The sequence below is a fragment of the Macaca mulatta genome, chromosome 8, assembly GCF_049350105.2.
Source record: "Macaca mulatta isolate MMU2019108-1 chromosome 8, T2T-MMU8v2.0, whole genome shotgun sequence".
NCBI classification, from domain to species: domain Eukaryota; kingdom Metazoa; phylum Chordata; class Mammalia; order Primates; family Cercopithecidae; genus Macaca; species Macaca mulatta.
Genome location: NC_133413.1, coordinates 25,527,633 through 25,552,388, shown reverse-complemented (window position 1 = coordinate 25,552,388; position 24,756 = coordinate 25,527,633). Strand labels below are relative to the sequence as shown.

At 38.8% G+C, this 24,756-nt stretch overlaps 1 non-coding gene across 1 annotated transcript; it reads left to right on the top strand.

Moving 5' to 3' along the window:
* The first annotated feature begins 9,842 nt into the window (after positions 1-9,842).
* LOC114680496 (small nucleolar RNA SNORA67) lies at positions 9,843-9,983 on the top strand. The gene has a single exon (XR_003732714.1). It is a non-coding gene; the product is annotated as a small nucleolar RNA SNORA67 (small nucleolar RNA).
* The last annotated feature ends 14,773 nt before the right edge of the window (positions 9,984-24,756 follow it).

The window sequence follows — 24,756 nt, the reverse complement described above, 5'->3', positions numbered from 1 at the left end:
ATTATAACCCAAATTATAAAATAAATACCCATGAGTCCCTACTAATATTAATAAGTAATTGCATATAAAAATGAATGGGAGAGATGTGATTTAAATATAGACACAAATAGATTAAAATTAAAAGTGTTATACCATGCAAACACTAATTTTAAAAAGATTATTACTACATCAATATCAGAAAAAGTAGATTTCAAATCAAAAATTATTACCAGAGATAAAGAAGGTAATTTCACAATAATAAAGTGGTCAATTCATCAAGAGGTTGTAATAATCCTAAATGTTTATGCTCTTCCTAACATTGCTGAAAAATACATGAAGCAAAAACTAATAGAATGTCAAGGAAACATGAGCAAATACACAATTATCATTGCAGATTTCAATATCCCTCTTTCAATAACTGATAGAACAAGTAGACAAAAAATCAGAAAGTACATAGAAAACTTGGATAATGTTATCAATAAAGCTACAGTAATTAGAACAGTATAGCATTGGCATAAAGGCAAACATATAGACCAATGAAATATTATAGAACAGAGTCCAGAAATAAATCCTCAAATATGGTCAGTTGATTTTTGTTAGGGACAAATTGCCCCAAGAAAGCTTCTTGGTGCTGCTCACCCTTCCCCCAAGCCTCTTTACATTTCTAAGCCCTTGTCTAGGTGCCACAGTGAAGCCAGCAGACTTCACTTATCAGACCTTGCTGCGATAAGCAAATCCCAATTACAAAACATCTGGACTGCACAGGGGGAGGTCATGGGAAGCATAAACAAACTTTACCTACACCCTCCTGTAATGAACATCACAAGGTGATATGTGGCCAAATTAACCAGCAAACAACCCCGGGATGTGGCCATACCAAAGAACTCCCTCAAACTCCCCTGCCCAGCCATACCAAAGAACTCCCTCAAACTCCCCTGCCCAATATAAACCCCTCATTCTGTAAGCTTAGTGCTGCCTCCTCTGTCTGCGGTGGAGCAGCCAGCAGGTTAATAAACTTCCTCACCTGACCTTGGGTCTGTCTCTCATCCTTTCTCTTGGCTAACCTTACAATTTTTGGTAAGGATAACATGACTATTCAGTGAGGAAAAGACAATCTTTTCAATGAATGGTGCTGGAAAACAGGATATTGATATGCAAAAGAATAAAATTGAGCTCTTACCTTATACTGTATAAAAATTAACTTGGAATGAATCAAAGATTTAAACATAAGAGGTAAAACTATAAAACTCTTAAAACACTGGAGAAAATCTTTATGACATTGGATTTGGTAACAAGTCCAGAAATATTACACCAAAAGCACAGGCAACAACAGTAATTCAAGCTTCACATATGTAAATGTTTAAATTACTATATCATATTTCTATATTAAATTTTTTACTAATATATAATATCCTTCTTTGCCCTCTGAACTTTTTTGAAGTTAGGCCTATTTTGTCTAACATTAGTGTAGCTGCTTCAGCTCTCTTTTAGTTACTATGTGCATGAAATATCTTTTTCTATCATTTCATTTTCAACCTACTCGTGTATTTGGAGGTAAAGTAAGTCTCTTGTAGTCAACATATAATTAGATCATCTCGTTGAAGGAGGGGGATCATTGTGCCCATCTTTGTCTTTGTATTAGGGGGTTTAATCCATTTGCATTTTTAAATAATTACTGTTAAGGAGAAACTTCTGCCATTTTGCTATATGTTTACTATTTGCCATATAGCTTTTTGTTCTTCATTTATTATTGTCTTCTCTTGTGATTACTTAATTTTTTGTAGTGAACTGTTTTGGTTTTCAGTATTTTCTTTGTGGTTACCATGGGGCTCACCTTTAACATCCTAAAGTTATAACAATCTAATTGGACTTTAGACGAATTTAACTTCAATAACATACAAAATTCTGTGCCTAGAGCTCTTTCCATATCCTCCACTAGCTCTTAGACCATTTTTAAAACAGCTGTTTTAAAGTCTTTGTCTAGTAAGTCTGATGTCTGGGCTTCCTCAGGTACATTTTTGTCAACTTACGTTTTTCCCTTGAGTGGACCATACTTTCCTGTTTCTTTGTGATTTCTTTTTTGGTGTAAACTGCAAGTTTGAATCTTATAATGTAATAACTATGGAAATTAGATTCTCCTCCTTCAGATTTTGCTTTTCTTCTGATTCTTGTAGCATGGCGCTATGCCTGGGTCAGCTTAAAGTAAAAGCTTAAGTTTTCATTAGGTTTTTACTGCATCTGTGTCTTTTTCTGGGCATAAGAAGTTACTTTCTAATGCTTTCTGTATGCAGAGCTGCCTCTGATTGTCCAAAGAACAGGCTCAGACCTTTCAATATCCTGGAAAACACCTCAGCCCATGGAGGTTAGAACAATGGCATCCAGCCTCCATGCCCATACCTCAACCATTAAAGCAACAATTCAAAACCACAAAACAAACCCCCAATATTTGGGGAACAAAGTCCTTATTACCTACTGTGGATAACACAAGCAGCACTAAAACCACAAGTTGCCATTCCTCAGCAGCTGCCACAGGGTTGGGAATGGAAAGAGAATAGGTAGCTGCCACTGTACTGTTGGTTAAAAGTGACCAACATTGCTGCAATTTACCAGCCAAGGTCTTCACCCAGAAGTTGCAAACATTCAAATAAACTCTAGAGGTCCAAAAACACTTACCTCTTACAGTTTCTGCTGCATTATTGTTGTCCAGGTGGAGAGACAGATTCCTGGCACATCCTACTCCACCAACTTCCCTGATACCATCCTTAAAGGTAAATTTACATCACTGAATACCTATATTAGAAAAAAAGCCTCAAATATCCTTCATGACTTTTAGTGTAAAATTATAACTAAAAAATTTGGCAAGCATGTTCAACAATATATTAAAAAGACAATACATCATAATCCATCAGTGTTTTAACATTCAAGAATCAATCTATTTAATTCACCATATTTATAAACCAAAAACTAAAAATCATATGATGATCTCCATTGGAACAGAAAACAATTTGTTAAAATTCAACATCAATTCCTGAAATAAATTCTTGAAACACTAGGATTAGAAGAAACTTGATATAATATACCTATTTTTAAAAGACCATAGCTCACAACATTGAATATTTTACACCTAAAGATCAAGAACAAGGCAAAGACTTCTACTCTCACTACTTCTATTCGACATTCTATAAACAGTTTCATGTAGTTTAATCAGGAAAAGAAACAACAACAAACAAAAGGCTCCAGATTGGAAAGAACGAAAACAAAACTGTCTTTATTTGCAATCACATAATCATCTATGTAGAAAATCTGATGATATCTAAAAGAAACTGACTACAACTAATATATGACTGTAGTAAAGCTTCAGGATACAAGATCAACATAGAAAAATTAATTCTGTTTCTACAAAACAGTAAGGAATAATTAGAAATAGAAAAAAATGAAATACCTTTTACAATAGCATTAAAAGTATTAAAATATTTGGGTAATAGCTGACAAAGATATGCAAGGTCTGTACACTAAAAAGTACAGAACACATTCCCATTGTGATTGAGGATAGTGAAAAGAAAAATAACTACAGAACATTGATGAGAAAGAAAGAAGTTCTAAATCAATGGAGAGTTATACCTTGTCTGTGGATCAGAAGGCCCAATATTGTTAATCTGTGAATTATTCCTAAATTTATCTATACATTCAATGAAATGCCAATCAAAATTTCAAAATTCTAGTAGGTTTTTGTTGAAATTGATAAACTTACTCAAAAATTCCTACAGAAATGCAAAAGATCTAAAATAGACAGGACAATAGCCAAAACAATAGCCTTGAGTTTTCTTAAGGTTTTTAATCACAAATTTCTTTGTTAGATGTAGAGCTATTCGGGTTAACTATTTCTTTTTGGGTAAGCACTGCTAGTTTGTGTCTTTCAAGAAATATGTCCATTTCATCGAAGTGGTCAAATTTAGTATCTGTAGAATCAACTCTTTCACACCCGATACTGGTAGTTTTATGTCTACTCCATGTTTTCCTAGTGTAGTACGTGTATAAAGATAGACAAATAGATCAGTAAGACAGAATAAAGAGTCCAGAAATAGATCCACAGATATGTGTACAATTAACTTTTGACAAAAGTACAAAGGCAAGTCAAGAAAGTCAGGAAAGCCCAGCCTTTTCAATAAATGGTGCTGGAATCATTATATATTCATAAGCAAAAAAGAACAAGAACTTCAATATGTATTTCAAAACATACACACAAGTAAATTCAAGATGGATCATAGATTTAAAATGTAAAACCTAAAGCTTCTAGGTTTTGTAAACCAAAATGTAAAACAAAACTTCTAGACAAAACCATAGAAGAATATCTTTGTGGCACAGAGTTAGGCAATGATTTCTTATCTAGAACAAAAAGAAGAGTATACACAAAAGAAAAGTTGATAAATTGGACTTCATCTAAATATAAAAACATCTGTGTATTATTTATTTATTCTCTAGACAGGGTCTTACTGTGTCACCCAGGCTGGAGTGCAGTGGCACAATCACGGTCACTGCAGCCTTTAACTCCTGGGCTCAAGCGATCCTCTCAGCTCAGCTTCCCAAGTAGCTGGGACCACAAGTGTACACCAACACACCCAGATAATTTTTGTATTTTTATAGAGATGGGATCTTGCCATATTTCCCAGATTGATTTCAAACTCTTGGGCTCAAGTGATCTGCTCACGTTGGCCTCCCAAAGTGCTGGGATTACAGGTGTGAGCCACTGTGCCCAGTCAACATCTGTGTATTAATCACAACTTCTATTTTGTATATTTTATAATGTGTTGACATTTTGGGGAGGATCTTGCTGCCTAGGGAAAGATTGCCCCTGCAAGGGCTAGTTCATTCCCAGAGAGAGTAAACAATTTGTTGGTAAGCCTACCTTTCATATATTATTAAATAACTAACCAATCCAGAGTTCATATCCCCAATCACCTCCTTTATCTAATTCTCACACACCAAGTCAGTATTTCCCCTGCCCTAAATCAACCCAGGGCAAGGTACCAAACAACTAGGGACAACCCTGTACCCTAAAGGCTGCTGGAGCTGATCGTAAGTTTTTTCCCCTGCCCTACTTTGCCTTTCCAATAGAGACCCCAATAAGTTCTGTGACCTGTGCCTTCCCCTTGCTTCTTTCTGCCTCCTAACTGACACTGCTGCTTCACCTGTGGCCAGTATTTTATGCTGTGCCTATCATTTCTAAGGAAACTATGAGTAACATTAAGCTTTTCTCTCAATGGCATTGACCTATCTGTGTTGTCACTCAATAATCTCTATAAATTAAGACCCAAGAACAAATCAATCTGCTCCTCAAAAGACCCTGCCAAGAAAATAAAAACAGCAAACACAGATAGCAAGCAATTATCCGCAAAGCATATATCTGATGAAGGATGCATACAGAATACACACACACACACACACACACACACACACACACACACTTATTTACCTCACTGAAGGAGGTTAGGGGGAGGTACTATCCTAACAAACCTGAAAATCGGTGAACTCCACAACATCAAAGGCAGAACAAACTGTACGTAAGTACTATACCCTAGTTGATAAAGTTGTTTCCCACAAGGCATAACTTAACAATCATGATACCACTATACACCTATACTAGAACTGAAATATATATATAATATTCTTAAACCTCTCCATTCCCAATAAGAAAACCACAACTCAATATAATAACAGACAAACTATTTGAATAGACACTTCATCAAAGAAGATATGTGAAGGACAAATAAAGGACGAAAATATGCTCAGTATTATTAGTGACCAGGAAAGTGCAAATTAAAACCACAAAAGGATACCACTACACACCCACTGGAATAGCTAAAATTAAAAGGACTAATCATACCAAGTGTTGGTGAGGACTCGGAAGAATGGAACTCTCCTTCACTGCTGGTGAGAATGTAAAATGATGCAACCACTCTGGATAATATTTTGGCAGTTTCTTTAAAGTTTAACTGTTCATTTATTGCATGACCCAATCATTCTAAGAATATTAATATGAAATAAAAAATACACATTCATATAAAAACTTGTATACAAATATGCAAATCATCTTTGTCATACCCAAAATTTGAAACAACCTAAATGAATAGTAATAGATGGATGGATAGACAAGTTATAGTATACCATGCAATGTAAAACTATGCAGCTATAAAAATGAACTATTGATAACACAACATGAATAAATCTGAAAATATTTATACTGAACAAAGAAGGGAGATAAAAGGAGTGCTCAATGTATACTTTTATTTACTTAAAAAAAACTCTAGAAAATGCAAACTAATGTATAGTGACAAAAAAGATCAATGACTGTCTGGGAGGTGGGATAGGAAAGGGATTTTCAAGAAAAATGAGAAAAGTGTTTGGAGTGATGGGTTTAGTGGCATAAACATATGTCAAACTTTACCAAATTTTATACTTTTAATATGTAAAGTTTATTGTCTATATTTTTTTAAAATGGAACAGTCTATACAAATCTAGATTTTTGGCTTCTCTTGAAAAACTTACAAAATTTAGAAACACTGGACCCAAGTTCCTGCGTCAAAACAATTAGCTACAGCCAAGTGGCAGCTAGACATATACTTTGAGTAGCCACAGACCCAGTCACTCTGTTTTTCTCATACATATCCATTTTCTTAATTTATTCTCTTCTTGGTCTCCATAACCCTCAAGTGTTTGATCCCTGAACCATCTCTGTACTCTCCCCTTCATGAAAGGGAACCAAAAACTTTCCAGCAAAGTCAAAGATTTTCATTTTAAATCTCCTGGGTCAATTTAAAAAGTAATATTCATCTCATTTATTGTTAATAAGAATGTAAAATAGTACAGCCACTTTGGAAGGCAGTTTGGCACTTTCTAATTATAAGATGTAGCAATCATGCTTCTAGGTATTCACCCAACTGATTTGAAAACTCATGCCTACACAAAAAACTGCAAGGGAATGCTTGTAGTAACTTTACTCATAATTGCCCAAAACAGGAAACAACTAAGATATGCTTAAATAGCTGAATGGATAAACAAAGTGGTACATTCATACAATGGGATATTACTTAGTGATTTTTGAAGAACTACCAAGCTGCCAAAAGACATGGAGAAATTTCAAATGCATTCATTGCTAAATGAAAAATGTCAGTCTGAAAAGCCTATATGCTATGTGATTCCAACTATATGACATTCTGGTAAAGGCAAAACTATAAACACAGTAAAAATATCAGTGTTGGCCAGGATCTGGGGGAAGGAGAGAGAGTTGAGTAGGTAAACCTCAAGGAATTTTTTAGGGTGGCAACATTATTCTTTATGATACTGTAATGGTAAATACATTATTATACTATGCATTTGTCAAAACCCACAGAGCTTCATAAGCACAAAGAGCAAGCCTTAATGCATGCACTGTTTTCAAAAATCATTTAGAAGTTTGAAGAATATCAAGATGAAATGCAAAATATGGCAAAATAATCTAATTGTATTACAAATGTATAAAACCACCTCCCTGAAGGGGGTTGGGGAGAGATACTAACCTAACAAACCTGAAAATGGGTGGACTCCGTAACATCAAAGCCAAAACAAATTGTACAAAAGCACTATACTCTAGTTGATAAAGCTGTTTCCCACAGGGTATAATTTAACAATCATGATACCACTGTACAAACATACTAGAACTGAACAAGTAAATAAATGGATCTCAAATGGTGGGAGCCAGATTCTCATTGTTGGAGTTGGAGGTTGCAATTAAACAAGCGGAGGAGGCTAGACTGATCCATCTGGAAATGGATTTGAGTTGGAGCTATCAGTATGAAGTTATGTTTGGATTTCTATAGACAAGGCAGTTATATTCAGATCTATTTATAGGTATGTGTTTATAATGAGTTACTACACACATACATTTTTTTGCTCTGTCAGTTGACAAGGCTCAAAAGCCTTGTAACAGTGAACCCCAGAAACAATGAACACACTTAGCACCCAGATCTTTCTCTGGACAACCACTTCCCACCTGCCCCTGGCCCTCCATTTCTTCCTCCTAAACCTTGGCAATCATGTATTTCAATTCTTTAAGTTCTCAGATAATGAAAATAGCGGCACAAAAAGGTGGCATTAGTTTTCCAAAGTCACAGAGCCAACTGATAATAGGACCAGCAATGGAACTCCCCGATATTATTGCAATGACTTTTACTTACAGGGTAATTCCCCTACTGTGGGGTGCATGTTTGTTGTATTTTGTATAACAAAACAAACAAAAAAAGGACCATTTGGGACCAGCTCCTTCCCTTAAATATTCTCCAACACCTTTCTTAGGACTAGGAGTGCTGGAGATAAATTTGCCCCAGTTCTTTTTTGGATTCACTTTAATAAAAACTGCTCATCTTCTCAACCTCACAAGATTTTCTTTGACAGGTGTTGCATCTTCTTATGAGCATAAATGTCCTTCCAAAAGAAGACTTAAATGGATTAGAGTTTGTTAACATGAAGCTTTTTAAAAACGAGCAAACAGAACAGAGGACATTTCGACTTGGCCCAAAATCAAAGAAACTGATGGACTGATGCGCTTATCTACTTTTTTTTTAATTTCATTATGTAACAAGGGAAAAATCATCTCAAATTTTCCTGGCCCTCACCCTTCCTGCTTCTCTTTGCTTTCTTTATAGTTAAGCAAAGGCAGTCAAAAAATTGGCTCTTTAAAATGTCTTTAGAAAAAGTGCCCGGTTGTAAGGTAGGTAATGCGCTTTCCTTTCTGCTTACGCTGGAGCTTTGCAGACATTAAAACTCAAATTTCTTACAAGTTGGCACTGTCTTAATTATTCCCCCTTTGTTTTGTTTGATTGGAAGTAATTACAATAATTTGCAATTACCCATTAAATCACCTTTTTTCCAACAGCAGCACTGTCCTCTCTGTTCCACACGTTCCTAATGTAACTTGAGAATAATGTTTTTTTTCCAAGGTCTTGCATCAGTCGGGGCCCTATTTTATCCCATCTAATTTCTAACTTTCCTCCAGCATACCTTCCAGTTCACCTGAGCTAAAATTTCTTCCTTTCTACCCTCACCCCTCTCGCACCCTTAGTCTCATCTGTCTCATAAACACACATGCACACCATACACAGGTACACGTGTGTACCTTTATACAAACATGCATACACATACATGCATACATACATAGGTACACACATGTACCTTTGTACCTGGCTGACAATTGCATTCCCAGCTCAGATGCTTCCAACCCTTTGTCTATGCAAACTCTACTCATCTTCCAAGCCTTGCAAAGTTGCCTTGTTTCCAAAAACATTCCCTAATTTGCAAGATACTCTGCTAGGCACAGTTAAAGAAAAAAGATTAATTCTACATAGCCTCTATCCTCAAGGAGCTGGTAATGCTTATTGGTTCCTTCTCAAAGATACTAGGACATTTCATCTCACCACAAGTGCTTGATTATATAAAGAACATCTTGCTATTTTCTATCTCAACCATGGATTGTTAGAACATAAATCATATATTATTCTCCATTTTGCTTTGCTATTCCAATTTAGAGGAGGAGTGGCTGACAGGGGAAAGAAGACATGAACACAGTGAAGGGCTCGGGTAATAATTTCAGTAGCCTTCAATTCTGGGCCTAGGCCCAAGAGAATAACCAGGACTCTAAGTCACCTAGGGAAAGAATATGTATCAAGGCCCATGTACCATATGGTTAAATATTTAAAAGTATAGATCAAGCTAACAAATAAAATATGCTCTCTCCTCTTATCTTGATGAATATTCCCTCACAACAATAAAATTGAAAAGCGTGTGTAAAGCTAGGGTTTTAAATAACTAAAAATCAAAAAATATCAACAATCCAAGGGGACTCCCTCTCCAAGGGAACATGCAGTACCCCTCTCAGGAAAGTACTAACTTAGAATAGAATCTAGCATGTCTAAGGTCTTTGGGGAACAGGGGATGCTTATTTCCTCTGCCTTCCTTGGCTGCCTACATGGACACCTAAGTCTCTTCCCTTCACGATAGATTGTCCTCTCATGCACATGCTGAAGAGTTGCCTTTCTTGACATAGGCCAGAGGCTCTGATGTACAGTAGGTTTCTTTAGTCATCAACTATGACCTTCCCATCAATAGGGAAAAGTATATCCACAGAATCAGTCGAGGTGGACGGTTTGGCCATAAGGGTGTGGCTATTAACATGGTGAAAGAAGAAGACAAGAGAACTCTTCAAGACATTGAAACTTTCTACAACACCTCCACTGGGAAGATGCCCCTCAATGTTGCTGACCTCATCTGAGGGGATGTCCTACTACCTAGCCCCAGTCAGGGTTCAATCTTGGGGGGCTGAGGAGCAGCAGGAGAGGGGAAGGAAGGGAGAAAAGAAGTGGACATCTTGTTTTTTTCTTTGAATAAATATCACTTTTTGAGGCAAAAGAAATACATATATATGTGTATATATATCTCTCAACAATGACTAAATATAATTATTATTGTCTTTTCCTAATGTTCTGTTGTTGGGCTAGTAGCAGTGTGTAGATAAGTAATAAAAGCAAACATGGTTCATAATTACTACTTATTTATTCCATAAGCTTTATTTTCCTTGCCTTCATTTCAGCAAAATCACTGTTATCATTGAGATTTTCATGTTTCATATTCTATTGATAGTAATGAGATTTTAAAATATATTTGTATCAAAGTTTACAAAATTTCAATATATTTTCAACAAATAGTAAATTTCAAAAAATAAAAAGTTTATTTTTATAATATGTTTCAAAAAGGTATTTTTTCCAAAGCACACAAAGTAATCCATTAAAATTAAAAGACAAAAAAAGTAATTTAAAATATCAAATTTAAATCAAAATTATTTAAGTAAAGCTGAATTTTATTTAACTTTTTTTACTTAATTATATCTTACTATGTACTTTATAAAAATAAATTTATTCCCAATTCAATGTCCATCTACTTGCCAATGAAGAATTAGTATTACATTTCACAATGTTACATCTGGATCCACACATACACAAATTGAAGAGTATTTTTGTTTAAAATTGAAAATGTTCTTCAGCTGTTAGAAGCAACTGTAGCAAATATTATGTCAATCCGTGAATAACTCTGAAACCACAATTAAAACCTGAAGAGAAACAAGAAATGGATACCGGGTACTACTGGAAAATTATACTTCATTATGCAAGAATCTATTGTATTCATGCAATCTGAGAAAATGATTTGACAAATTAATTTCAAATGTTTTACATTTACATAAGTGCTGCCACCTTTCACATCCTCACCACTCGTCTAACCAGTGTCCTCTCATGTCCTTAGTGACACCACCCACAAACCTTCTCAGCATTTAAAAACAATTATCTTCAGTTTTGAGACAAGACATAAGGCAAGAGTAGTGAAGAAAGATTTCCCTGGAATGATGAGAACTAACATTTAAATTACATCTCATGCCCAGCACTGAGCACCAACTATCAAGGGACAGAGGCATTCAGGTGCTCTTTAACAATATTTTTTATGTATTTTTATTTTATTTATTTATTTATTTATTTGAGACAGACTCATGCTCTCTTGCCCAGGCTGGAATGCCATGGTACAATCTCAGCTCACTGCAACCTCCGCCTCCCAGGTCCAATCCATTCTCCTGCCTCAGTCTCCTTAGTAGCTGGGATTACAGGTGTGAGCCACCACATCTGGCTAATTTTTGTATTTTTAGTAGAGATGGGGTTTCCCCATGTTGGCCAGGCTGGTCTTGAACTCCTGACCTCAGGTGATCCACCCACCTCAGCCTCCCAAAGTGCTGGGATTACAGGCATGAGCCACCGCGCCAGGCCAACAATTTTTTGTTTGTATGCCGTGTCCAGGACTAATAGCAATATTTTATGTCTGACAGCCTCCAAAAATTAAGAAATGAAAAAAGTCCATGAAAAAGAACATGATACAATACAAAAAGGATACATTCAGAATGTCAGAAAGAGTTATTGATACAAAATGATGACTATAGTTGATAACGATGTATTGTACTCTTGAAAATTGCTAAGAGAATAGATTTCAAGTATTCTCACCAAAAAAAAAGTATATATATGAAGTAATTCCTATGTTAGCTCGATGTAGCCATCCACAACATATACATATATTTTAAAATAGGTTGTACACAATTAATATATATGATTTTTGTCAATTTAAAAAGTAAACAATAAACAGTATTTTGTTACCCAAAAAAAGTGTTCTTGAAAATTAAAAATACAATAGCAAAAATTTAAATCCAACAGAAGTGTTTGAAAATAATGTTGAGGAAATATCCCAGGAAGTAGAAAAAAGAGAGAAAGAAAGTTTGTGAAATAAGTAAGGAAACTAGAGGATCAATCCAGGATACATAGCAGCCAACTAACACGAGTTCTAGAAAAGAAAAAGAGGGAAAATAAAGAGTAACAATTCTATTATAATTTCAGTACTACCTTCAAGAACTGAAAAACATGAGTTTCCAGATTGGAAGGGGTCACTGAAAAAACAGTGCAATCGATGAAAAAATATTCTGTATAATGGTCCATCGTGTGGTATTTGTAAATACCAGGGACAAAGATAAAAGCCTAAAATTATGTGAACGGTGGAAAAAAAAAAAAGTGTTCATTTACAAAAGATATATCACTGTCATTAAAACTCCTATTAGCAACACTGGTAGAAAACAATGTAGCAATATCATCAAAATGTGAGAAGAAATTGATGCCAATCTAGAATTCTGTACCCAGCCAAACTATCAGTCAAGCATATAGGTGAAATAAGGATATTTCAGAGTTTCAATATACCCCCAAAATTGTCTTTCCAGCTACCTTTCCCAGGAAGCTACTGGTTGACCCATTCATTCCTCCTCAGTGAAAAGTTAAGCAGGAAGGAGAAAGACAGGGAAACGAGGTAACAAGGCTCCTACACAGGAAAGGTGAAGGCGTTCACAGGATGAGAGTGAAGAGAAGTCCCAGGATAGCAGCTCTAGTTAGAAACATCTAGAAGTTTCTCTAGATTTCTCTCTAGAGAGAAATCAGCTTGACTAGAACAGATGCAGGAGGCTTCTGGACTAGACAGCCATGAAGAAAATATAAGTAACAGAATACTTGACAGGTTGTAAACACACTCAGACAAGACTTTCTGGTCTATTCCAGGGGAAAGTTTCAGAGATTTCACAACTGATGCAAAGAAAATTTTGCAAATAAAGAAGTGGCAATAATTAATTCCAAGAAAAAAATCAAACATTATTTTTCAAAAAGAAGAAAAAATGTTATCCTAGCATACTGTGTAAGTTCAACTGTGAATATTAATTACATAGTAATAATATAAACATTGAAAAATGACTTACCCAAAAATTTTGGGAAAAAAAACCAAACTGGAAGAATGCGAGAACAGTCAGAAGAATAACATGAGTGTGTGTGTAAAGGCACTATCATTGAAAAAATAAGAAATGGTAGTATAATCATGGTCTATGGGGGAAAACATAAGAGTTAAAAATATTACCATGGGAATTGGGAATTAAAGGAAATTTGGCACAAAACTACTGTTTCTTAGTTACCTACCTAGTATTATTTATTGACTTGTTAAACTATGTACCTGTTTTACTTTGACAAAATTCAATTTAAAAATCAGTTGCATAGGAGGGAGTACATGGAATGAGACTGTAACAAATCATGAAGCAATTCTAGAACAATGAGAGTGTGCATTGGCCAGGGACAAAGAGTAAAATTGTTTCTCTGCATTAAAAAGTTTATTTGAGTCAAGGTCATGATTTTAAAGTGCAACTAGCCAGTGTAATTATATCTTTTCCTCCAACTACATTTGTCCAAGCACAGATACAGGCACCAAGCAAAAAGCTGGATTTAATCAAGGCTGCAGTTTGTTAAAATGAATATATGAGAAAATGGAAAGCGAGTCAAAGACATATGCAAGGGTTATAACAATTGAACATGGAATTTAAGATAGGTGAAGAAGGAATCAAGACAGCAAGGGAATCATGACAGTGAGGGGATGAAGGGCAGGGAAAATACAGTAGGACCAATGGATTGAAAGTCTGATGGAATAGAAAGGTCATTGGTGTTGGACTACTAGAAGGAAGGAGGTAGAAGAGTGGAGGTGTTGGTCAAAGAAAGAGAGCCATGAGATTGAGATTAAGGAGATGTAATTATTGGTGATGACAAAGTTGCAAGTGTAACTAGGGGAATGAGTGGCTGAGAATGGGTGGAGGACAAAGAAATAAGAAGAGCTTAAGGAAGTGAGGAGACAGGACTTATTTTGGGTAACATGACGACAAGTAATAAGGATGAGAAGCTGTTGCGGGGGGCAATTATTGACATCCATAATGTAGAATGCCATTTTCACATTTCATATCTATGACTTTTATGCTCCTGAGTTTATAAATTCAGGATGGGAATAGCTGTTTTACCACGTCTGTAGTAAATCCTGTATACATCTGAGAGGTAGGAGTGGGATATACTTACAAATCCTTGCAGAGGATGACAACAATGTCTTCAGTTCAGAGGTTCTTTGGTGGTTCTTAATGACCTGCATAATAAGGTACTGAACTGCTGTCTTTCATTTCAGAGGACATTTATCAAGTTCTACTCTATGTCTACTCCATCCTTTACCCAAAATGGCTGAAGCCCATCTATGCAGACTCACTGTGAATACATGAAAGCCACATGCCGCATCCTATCTTCGTTACTCACTCAGACTCACCCTAGTTCCTTCACTCCTCTTCCTTGGATCACCAATCATTTGATTCTATCCTTGCTGCCCTAATTATTATTTCAGGGTTCCCATTCTAGGTCACCATCTTATAATTCTTCAGTGGATTTCAGCCAATTCTCTTGTTTTTGAACATGCACTGGGACCAACCCCTATTTGGGATCGTCGTCCATTTCAAATAATACCTTCTCTCTGTTCATCCTAGTTCTTTGAGAGGGCCAGGCTACTCTGCACATGGGCCATGGTGAGGGTGAGTGTGCACCCTGTTCCAGACACTTGTCTCCTCTTTGAATTCTCACCAAACAAGGGAGAAGTGTCAGCAAAAACAAACCAAAAAATAGTATATACAGTTTCACTGCACCTCTTCTTCTGCAGACAAAGATAAATAATCCAAAGTTCTGGTACCCCAGGATATGTATTCATGCTTCATGTCTTTGCCTCCAAATACAGGCCATTGTTTTTCATCAAACAACACATACTACATATCTCCTATGTGCCTAACACATACTACATATCTAGTATGTGCCTGGCACATACTAGATGTGCTGGCTTCCATCTAGCTTTCCATCAATCCTTTGGACACTTAAAGACTACACACGTGTTTTACTACAAGTTTCCCTTGCTTTGGGAATTGGAGGTTTTGTCTACTAAAACAAGGAATAGTTTTTGCTCCATATCCTAATTTGATTGAAGTTATGAAAAATCCAATCCTATCAAAACTTTACTGCCAATTATCTCAACATCGTGTTACAATTTTATAATTAGCCAAGGAATTTATACAGCCTAAAAATAAAGTTTGAGGCATTATTTTTATACTGAATTTACGATTTTTCTAATGGTTGTTTCAAGGGTATTTTAAATTATTTTTCCCAAAGAATCTGCATTTAACTAATTAATATGCTCTTTTAAAATATTTCCTTGATTTTTAACATTTTACATGTTTATATTATTTTCCTAGCTAGGGCTCATGCCTGTAATCCCAGTATTTTGGGAAGCCAAGGTGGGAGACTCACTGGAGCCCAGGAGATCGAGACCAGCTTGAGCAATGTAGGAAGACTCCATCTCTACAGAAATAAAAAATAAAATTCACATTTAAGAAATCAGTGTCTTATATTTTCCTCATTTTGGACACAGCTCCAAACATCTTGCTGGATATATAGTATGCCCTTAATACACGTTTGGGAGTTTTGTTTGCTTGGCTGGTTTTGGTTCTGGTTTTGTAGCAATACACTCAAGAAAGGCATACAGAACATTTTTTTTAAGCTTTATGCAATCTCAACATTATTGCCTCCATTTAAAAATCAGCCTTGGCTGAGCAAGGTTGCTCATGCCCATAATCCCAGCATTTTGGGAGGTCGAGGTGGGAGGATCATTTGAGCCCAGGAGTTTGAGACTTACTTGGACAATAAAGGGATAACCCATCTCTACAAAAATATAAATAAATTTTTTTAAATATTATGGTCTCTAGTAACCACACTATAATTACGTAAGAAAGTATCCTTAGAAAATACACATTGAAGTATTTAGGAGTTAAAAGGCACAATGTCTCCAATTTACTCTCAAAGGGAATGTATGTGTATATAAAGAGAGAGACAGAACAAGAGACAGATAACAGCGAGAGACAAAGAGAGAAATGGTGAGACAGAGAAACGGTGAAGTGAAAATTGGAGTAGCCAAAAACATAGAGACAGAAAGTAGAATGGTGGTTGCCAGGGCTGAGGCAAGGCGGAAACGTGGTGTTATGTCATAGGGAGAGTTGCAGCTTTGCAAAATGAAAAGAGTTATCAAATGGAGTTATGGATGGTGATGATGGTTGCGTAACATTATGAATATAACTACGACTACTGAACTGCATACTTAAAAATGATTAAGATGTTAAATTTTATGTTATGTGTATTTTACCATAATTTTTAATTTGGGGGAAAAGAGAGCAAATGGGGGAAATTGTCAACAGGTGATGAATCTGGTAAAGAAGGGTACACAAAAGTTCTCTAGACTATCGTTGCAAATTTGCTGGAATTTTAAAATTATAGAAAAATAACAAGTGACCCAAATAAGTCAATATCTAGAAAAAAGTATATCCTAGAGTGAAAAATTCTCTCTTGCCATGCACTAGAAAGCAGGAGGAAAAAGAGGTTTCGAGTGGCGAGTTTCAGATGATGGATGAGGTGATGAACTATCAATTGTTTCGCTAGGGAAAGAGCCCTGATGTTAAATGAATTTTCACTTTTGCTAGACTTGGTTTGGCTCTTAGACAACTCAGCCGTCAGACTTTGGGGAGCTTTGGGAAAATCCCAGCACACATGTTTGAGCATCATCTACGACTGCTTCTGGAAAGCCCTGCCCTGAGACAGGTCCACCCTTGAGACACTGTCCAATGAGAAAGGAAGTCAGTGGAACAATGAATTATAATTACAAGGGAGACGAGATGGCTGAGAGGCTGGGAAACAGCTGACATCTCTCTGCTTTTGAAAGTAATTCAAGGTGAGCTCCTAATGCTACGTTGGCTCCTGAAACCACAAACTATGCCTTCTCTCCCCCAGTAAGTCATCACCAAATGCCAAAATGCATGGACTCGTGTGCTTCAGCTCCTGTATATTGTTAGGAAGTTACAATTCAGAAGCCAGCATCTGGGCACAGTTGGCAAAGTATTCTAATTTCCCAGCTCCCTCTTGCTGCAACCTGGTCCTCCCAAGTCCTTCTGCAGTGACCTGTGAAGCCCAGGATGGACTTCCCATGTTCAGGTTTACTGTAAACTGGCAAAGAATTAAGTCAAGAAGCCTTAGGCAATGAAGACATGCACGGGAATGCTGAGGCCTGACCACAATTGAAACTGTCTGAGTCAAAAGTCAAGAAGTCATTCACATGCCAAGGGCCATTTCCTCCACCTCACCCCCACCCCCCGCTATGCTGGAAGTCAATTCTCCACAGTGCGTGGTGAGTCAGGCGTGAGCACTTTGATTACGGCTCAGCTGATGTCATTCAAGAAAGCAGGGGGCGTCACCCACTGCATCAGAGGAAGAGACATTTGACTGAGACAGATCCACCCTCAAGCTCTCTGGGGAGCCTGACATTTCCAGGACACAGAAAACAAACTTCCTCTTAGGAGGGAATACGCTTTCAGTGTGGGAAAAAAAATAAAAAATAAAAAAAAAAAAAGACGGAGAGAACTGGAGAGGGTCAATACGTGCTCACCTCTGGCTGAAAGCCCACAATCAGGGAAATTTCCGTCCTTTCCGAAAAGGTGAAAGCATCAAAATGTCCTCTGGTTCACAGGCAGATCCAAGGAACTGCACGTACACAGAGAAAACCTCAGTCTTGACCCAACAGAGCCTACTGGATCTAGCAACCACGTACCTCCCTTTCAATTCAGCTCATACATTTAAGTATTTATTGAGAGGCCACCTTGTATGTGGTGTCAAAGCTGTTCTTTGTGGTGGGAAGATGGAATTCAGATCCAACAGGGCCAACATATAAGCTGCTGTTGTTGTTGCTGCTGTTGTAACTTACCTTGAGTTCTCATTTTCTGACACTCCCTTTGCATGGATTATCCTATTTAAATCTCAACAATTTTGCCAAGTAGATACTATTATTTTCTCTATTTTATAAATGAGGAAACTGAGGCACCAAAATGCTAAGTAACTGATTGAAGATCACACAGAAAAGGAGTGGAAGGGCAAGGGCTTGAGCCCAGCCTAGACCAGCAGTGTTCAATTGAACTTTCTGCAATGATTGCAATGTTCTCTATCTGCCCTGTGCAATAAATAGGGTAGCCGCTAGCCCTATGTGGTTAATGAGCCTTGAGATGTGCTCACTGCAACTGGAAAACTATATTTTAAATTTTTATTCAATCTTATTTAATTTAAATTTAAGTTGTACTTGTTGCTAGTGGCTACCCCATTGGACAGGGCAGATTTAGACTGACTCAAAAGGTACACAACCATGTACTAAACAGCAGATGACAGTAGGGAAGACCACAGCCTCACCATCTTTTAGTTGATAGAAAATCAAATTACAATAGACATCCATGCCATTCTTGAAGAGGAAGAGGGTTGTCATGAGGCTGTAAGGAGTGGACGAGAGAAAGGCATGGCCTACGGTTGCCAGAAAAGGGAACACAGGCTGACTGGGGCTCTCCTTCAGGCACTGATGGCATATGTCTTTAAACATGCTGAAAGCATGTGGCTCACATCCCTAGCTACCACCCTTTTCCCCCATCTACCCACAACAGCCTCCATACAACTGTGACCCTGGTCCTGTAGTGGAGTCTGCAGGCCCCGAGTGCATGGAACCCCAGGGCATTCCACCCTCTGATGGGCACTGTGCCCAACACCAAGGAGGATGCACGGGAAAGATGTGTCCCTGGCCACCTGCTTGGGAGGAAGTAGCTCACACCCCAGAAGGTCAAGACTTACCAGCCTGAACTCACTGAGTCACAAGAGACAATGTGTGAGTCAGTATAGGATGGGTTTCAAGGGAGAGGAAAAAAAAAGGATAACAAATTTGGGCTGGATGAATAGGTAGGGACAATGTCATACAGGAAGAAAGATTTGAGCTAGGCTGCAAAGAATGGATGAATTTGGAAGGTCCAAGAGATGGGGAGGAGAGGGCCAGCCGACAAGAGCACAGATGTCATGAAGGGAGGTCTTGTGGCTTATGTATGCAAGGTGGGACAGTGGTCAACTTTCTGGCTAGCCCTGTCTCACTCCAATGTTGGGAGCTCATTAACAATGTCCTTGTTCTCAAAGTGCCAGAAGAGATCTGAGATATTTTTTTTTTTTTTTTTTTTTTAAAGACAGAGTCTCACTCTGTTGCCCAGGCTGGAGTGCAGTGGAGTGACCTCAGCTCACTGAAACCTCTACCTCCAAGCCCAAGTGATCCTCCTGCCTCCCGAGTAACTGGGACTACAGGGACTACAGGCAAGCACCACCACGCCTAGCTAATTTTTATTATTTTTAGTAAAGACAGGGTTTCACATTGTTGGCCAAGCTGGTCTCAAACTCCTGATCTCAAGTGATCGGCCTGCCTTGGCCTCTCAAAGTGCTGGGATTACGTGCGTGAGCCACTGCGCCCAGCCCTGAGAGATTATTTAAGCTGGCAGGAATTTCATTCAATATAGAGATTTCAGAGATAACCCCATAGGGATTCCATGAGGTGTCCATTCTGTTTTGTCAGCCAGTGAACGGGGTGATTCTGATGCTTCTGAAGCTCTCATGGGTGTACAGATCTCAATCACTCCCTTTTCTAAGCCAGGACCTGCTCAACTGTTAGAGGTCAAGGAGAATTTACCCCATTTCAGAGCTGTCCAGGAAGAATGACCCAGACTCTCTTGGGAAGCTGTTCTGAGAAGTAGTAAGTTTAGCTCAAGATACAAGTCCTGGTGGGCCAAGGGAAGAACTGTCTGCCAAAACCCAGCAGCGACTTCAAGTGGCTGTATTGGAATTAAAGATTTCTTTGCAGGGAATTTTTTTGAGGCAGAGTCTTGCTCTGTTGCCCAAACTGGAGTGCAGCGGTGCAATCTCGGCTCACTGCAACCTCCACCTCCCAGGTTAAAGCAACCTTCATGCCTCAGCCTCTGGAGTAGCAGGAACTACAGGCACGCACCAACACACCCAGCTAATTTTTGTATTTTTAGTAGAGATGGAGTTTCACCATGTTGGCCAGGCTGGTCTTGAACTTCTGACCTCAGGTGATCCACCTGCCTTGGCCTCTCAATCCCTGTAATCATGGGATTACAGGCATGAGCCACCATGCCCGGCCTTCTTTGCAGGGAACTGAAAATAGTTTCTCCAAGCATTTCATTTTGCAGTAGAGGAAGCTGAGGCTGAGAGAGGAGAAGTGACAATTTCAAGTTCAGACAGCTATGGGGCCATACACAGGAGGTAAAAAACAGGATTTGAGGCTGGGATCCTTTGACTCAGCACCACCTGGACAGAACAAGGTCTGTCCCCACTGTATTGACTCCTGAGTACCATCCAAAACTAAAGACAAAAGCCTTCTCTTGGCCTCTTTCATGCCTATTTTCATTAAACTATTTGACTTGACAGCAGTTCTGTATTAAAAAGCAGGCACGTATCTTTCAAGGGCTGTGTCCTTTGTTGTACTATCTCAGTATTTTCCAAAAGCACGAGGAGATCCCGGGGAAGATAAACCTCTGCCAATAAGGTAAATGTTCCTGTTGATTATGGGGAAAAATATGATGTCCCTCAGTGTTTGCTGCCCCTATGGGAAGAAAGTGGTGGCAAGTCTTGTTTTTATTCTGAATTTCCTCCTGGACAGTGCAGGTCCTTTTTGTTTTTGGTCTCCCAGCCAAGTCAATACATTTTCCTTCCTCTCTTAAGGAATTCCTACTCCGGATGGCAAATTTCACCCACGCAGCTCTGGGGTTCCCATGTGTCCGACTCAGAAGCAGACAGGGTGCAAAGGTAGCACTTCCCTTTCCTTGTTCATCAGCATAGGCTTGTGCACGATGAAAGAGCCCAGCACTTTCGGAGGCCAGGCCAAGCATCTTGGCACAATAGAAAACACAGACCCAAAACAACAGCATGCATGATAATGAGCCTTTCCTTTCTCCTGGGAGGTGTCATGTGATATTCCCCTAGGAGCATCTCTAGTCCCTCCTGGGTTCCCCCCTTGCAACCACTTTATAGGGTAGAAAGAAACATGGAGCGTTGGAATATTTTTACGTGGAGATAGAGGGTCTTGCGATGTTGCCCAGACTGGTCTCAACTCCTGGGCTTAAGTGATCCTCCTTCTGCCTCAGCCTCCCATGTAGCTGGGATTACAGGCTTGAGCCACCACACCTAGCTCAGATTTATCTTCTAACACATTCTTTTAAAAGGTCATTTTAAAGATTCTTTTTATCTAGTTTAAAAAACAAAAAAAGTCCCAGGAAGAAACTGAAACAGGAAGACTCCTGCAAAGCTCATCTCCTAAATAGGTTGGTTTTTATCTGATGAAAATGCTCAGGTTGTGAATATTTCTGACAACAAGCTGGTTCACACGACAGAGGATACTGCTGGGAAATGTGGGGAGGAATTAGCCTATGTGTGTCATTAGTCACAATGGGCATTTCCTATTTAAAACAAAAAAAAAAAAAAAAAAAAAAAACACCCCACATTGAAGAGGTTCAGAAAATGAATTCCTCATTTTTGAGCTGCGTTTCAGGTTGTGATAGAACTTAGAAACAAAGGAACATGCTCTGCCAGTCCCAGTCACAAACTCCATTCCAGAAATTAAGGCCCAGGGCAATTCTGATATTTTGATTTTTTTTCTTTCCCTTTCAGTGTGTAGAAAATGACTAAAGTCAAAAGCAAAGATTCCTAAGAGTCATTCTGACAGGCATGTGGGGCCAGGGACAGTGCTAGAAGATAGAGGATAGGTGGTTCCAGATGACATGCGAGATACACTGAAGGCCTGCGTTCCTGCCCCCACCTCCCCAGACCAACGCCAGTAGTAGAGTAGTTGATGTGTTTCAGTAAATAAATATTTCTCTAGGCATTTAGTAAAGCCAGGGTATGCGATCCATTTATTTGGAAACAGAGTTTTATGTAGTGTTTTATTATTTTTCCCTTGTAAGGTTTTCTTTTTTCCCAAAGAAGAGTACTCATTAATTTCAACCATGGCCCTTAGGTATGTTGAAATCTTCTACTTATATTGGCTACCACAGAATCTAAGTTCAAATAACAATCTTTTACGAAGAGCAAATATTTGTCAGTACTAAAATTGAATGTGTTCCTCTGTGAGATACACTCCAACACCATCCTAGAGACTCCAGGAACTTGGGTGAAGCTGTCACATAAAGAAGCTGGAACTTGGGGCTCTCTGATACAACCCCCAACTGTGGTGCTCAGAGGGTCCATATTTTCCATGGCTGTAAACTGGGATTTCATCCAGGTGCTGGGCTACTGCCTCATAATACATGACAAGTACCTTGAAGATGGGATTTAAGTCAATTCATTCCTAAAGCATCTGAAAAATCTGGCCAATGCCTTTTCCAGGGTGTGTATCTTCAGTAAATAATGCAAGCTCATATATATTGAAAGCTTACTTTGCACTAAGTACTGCAAAAAGAGTTTTCCATGTGCTGGCCATGCTCAGTGGCTCACATCTGTAATCTCAGCACTTCGGGACACCAACGCGGGTGGATCACTTGAGGTCAGGAGTTTGAGACCAGCTAGACCAACATGGTGAAACCCTGTCTCCACTAAAAATACAAACATTATCTGGGTATGGTGGCATGTGCCTGTAGTCCCAGCTACTCAGGAGGCTGAGGCAGGAGAAAGGCTTGAACCCGGGAGGCGGAGGTTGCAGTGAGCTGAGATCACGCCACTGCAGTCCAGCCCGGGTGACAGAGTGAGACTGTCAAAAATAAAAAAGGCGGGGGAGGGGGGGCTTTCCATGTGTTATCCTCTCTGATCCTTCCAACAAGTCAATGATAGAGTCATCATTATTATTCCCATTATATAGATGAGGAACTGAGGCACAATAAGTAAAGTCAATCGCTCAAAATCATACAGCTAATAAGTAGTGGATGTGAGATACACATCTTAGCATCCAGATGCCCAAGCTTTAGAAAGAAAAGTCTCAAAACTATTATACTATCCTGCCCCCCATTCAATAAAAAATATCACTCCTTAAGTGAGACATTGTTCTAACTTTAGAGTCAGCTCTTCTGAGATGGTTTTGCAAAGTTAGTTTTTGCATAGATATGCATAAAGTTAGGTTACGCTACAGTAATAAAAATACCTCCGAAATCTCAGTGGCCCAACACAACAAAGGTGAACCTCTTGTTCACTTCTGCTAGGACATCATTAGCCAGGTCTAGTCATGCAGCCCCAACCTGACTACTAAGGAATACTGGGGGACACCCAGAAGGTTTGGTGAGCAGTGACTATGCCCCGCCACCTGGAAAGTCCTCCCAAGTCTCCAAGGACTTCGTGGCAACAGCATTGCTCTGAAGGATGAGGTTCCAGTCCCAGGTCTTCCACAGACCCACATGTGGCTTGAGCAAATGACTCCTTTTCTGAGCTGCAGTTTCTTCATCTCTTAAATGATGTGATTACACTACTGTCCTTCAAGATCACTCCAGCATACTTTTGAATTTACAAATGAATGTCCCTTACAAAAGACATGTGCCAAGGCTACGCTGGCACCCTCCAGAGGATGTGGAAACGTGTCTCGATGTGAGGCAAGGCTGTTCTGTGGCACAAGTCAAGCTCACCGTTTTGCTTGGATGGCGGGCTTGGGGAGGCTGTTTGCCAACCTAACGGAATGGGGTCAGCGGTTCATGGCAACTCCTAGGCCTCTGGAGATGTTGGGAGCTTTTTTTGTTGGTTTTTACACCTAATAAAAAGCAATTTCCTCTTTTCAAAAGACACATTTTTTTTACGTTTTGAAAGATTAGTGGTTTGCGGGGGCGGGGGGGTTGTTTGGCTTTGTTTTTTAAATTAAAAGGACATCATCTTTTAAGGCTAAAGATATGAGTAACAGAAAGGACAGATAGGTTAACCCAGGTCACTCTGCAAGACAAGAGCAGAGCAAAGAGGAAACCCCACTGCCCTGGATGGGCCTCACTCCAAGGCAGGAAATCATTCTGGGATAAAAATGATTGCCAAATGGTCCGTGGTGAACAAGTGTAACGGGTCCCAAACATGGATTTTATATCCCTTTGAACACACCTAGAAAAGGGGACTCGGCAAAGTAGATTTTGGCTCCAACCTAGCTCTGAAAAGATGCCCATTGAGACACAACCCTGAACCAACCCAGGAGCAAGCTCCTTGCTGGCCTCTTCTGGGAATGGAGCAATTTTACCTTTTCTGGAAGTGAGATTAAGGGCAGGTAAGTGAACAGTCACACATGAGCCAGCTTTCCCTTCTTCAAAACCAGCCTCGGCTATCTCTAGACAGGAACGTGAAGAGCTCACACACCACACCGTGTTCACACTAAGTTACACCACCATTCCATCACATTAGCCCTGAAAAAACATCTGCACACCCACAAGGCCAGCCTGCAAAGCGAAAAGAGAAATAGCAGCAGTGC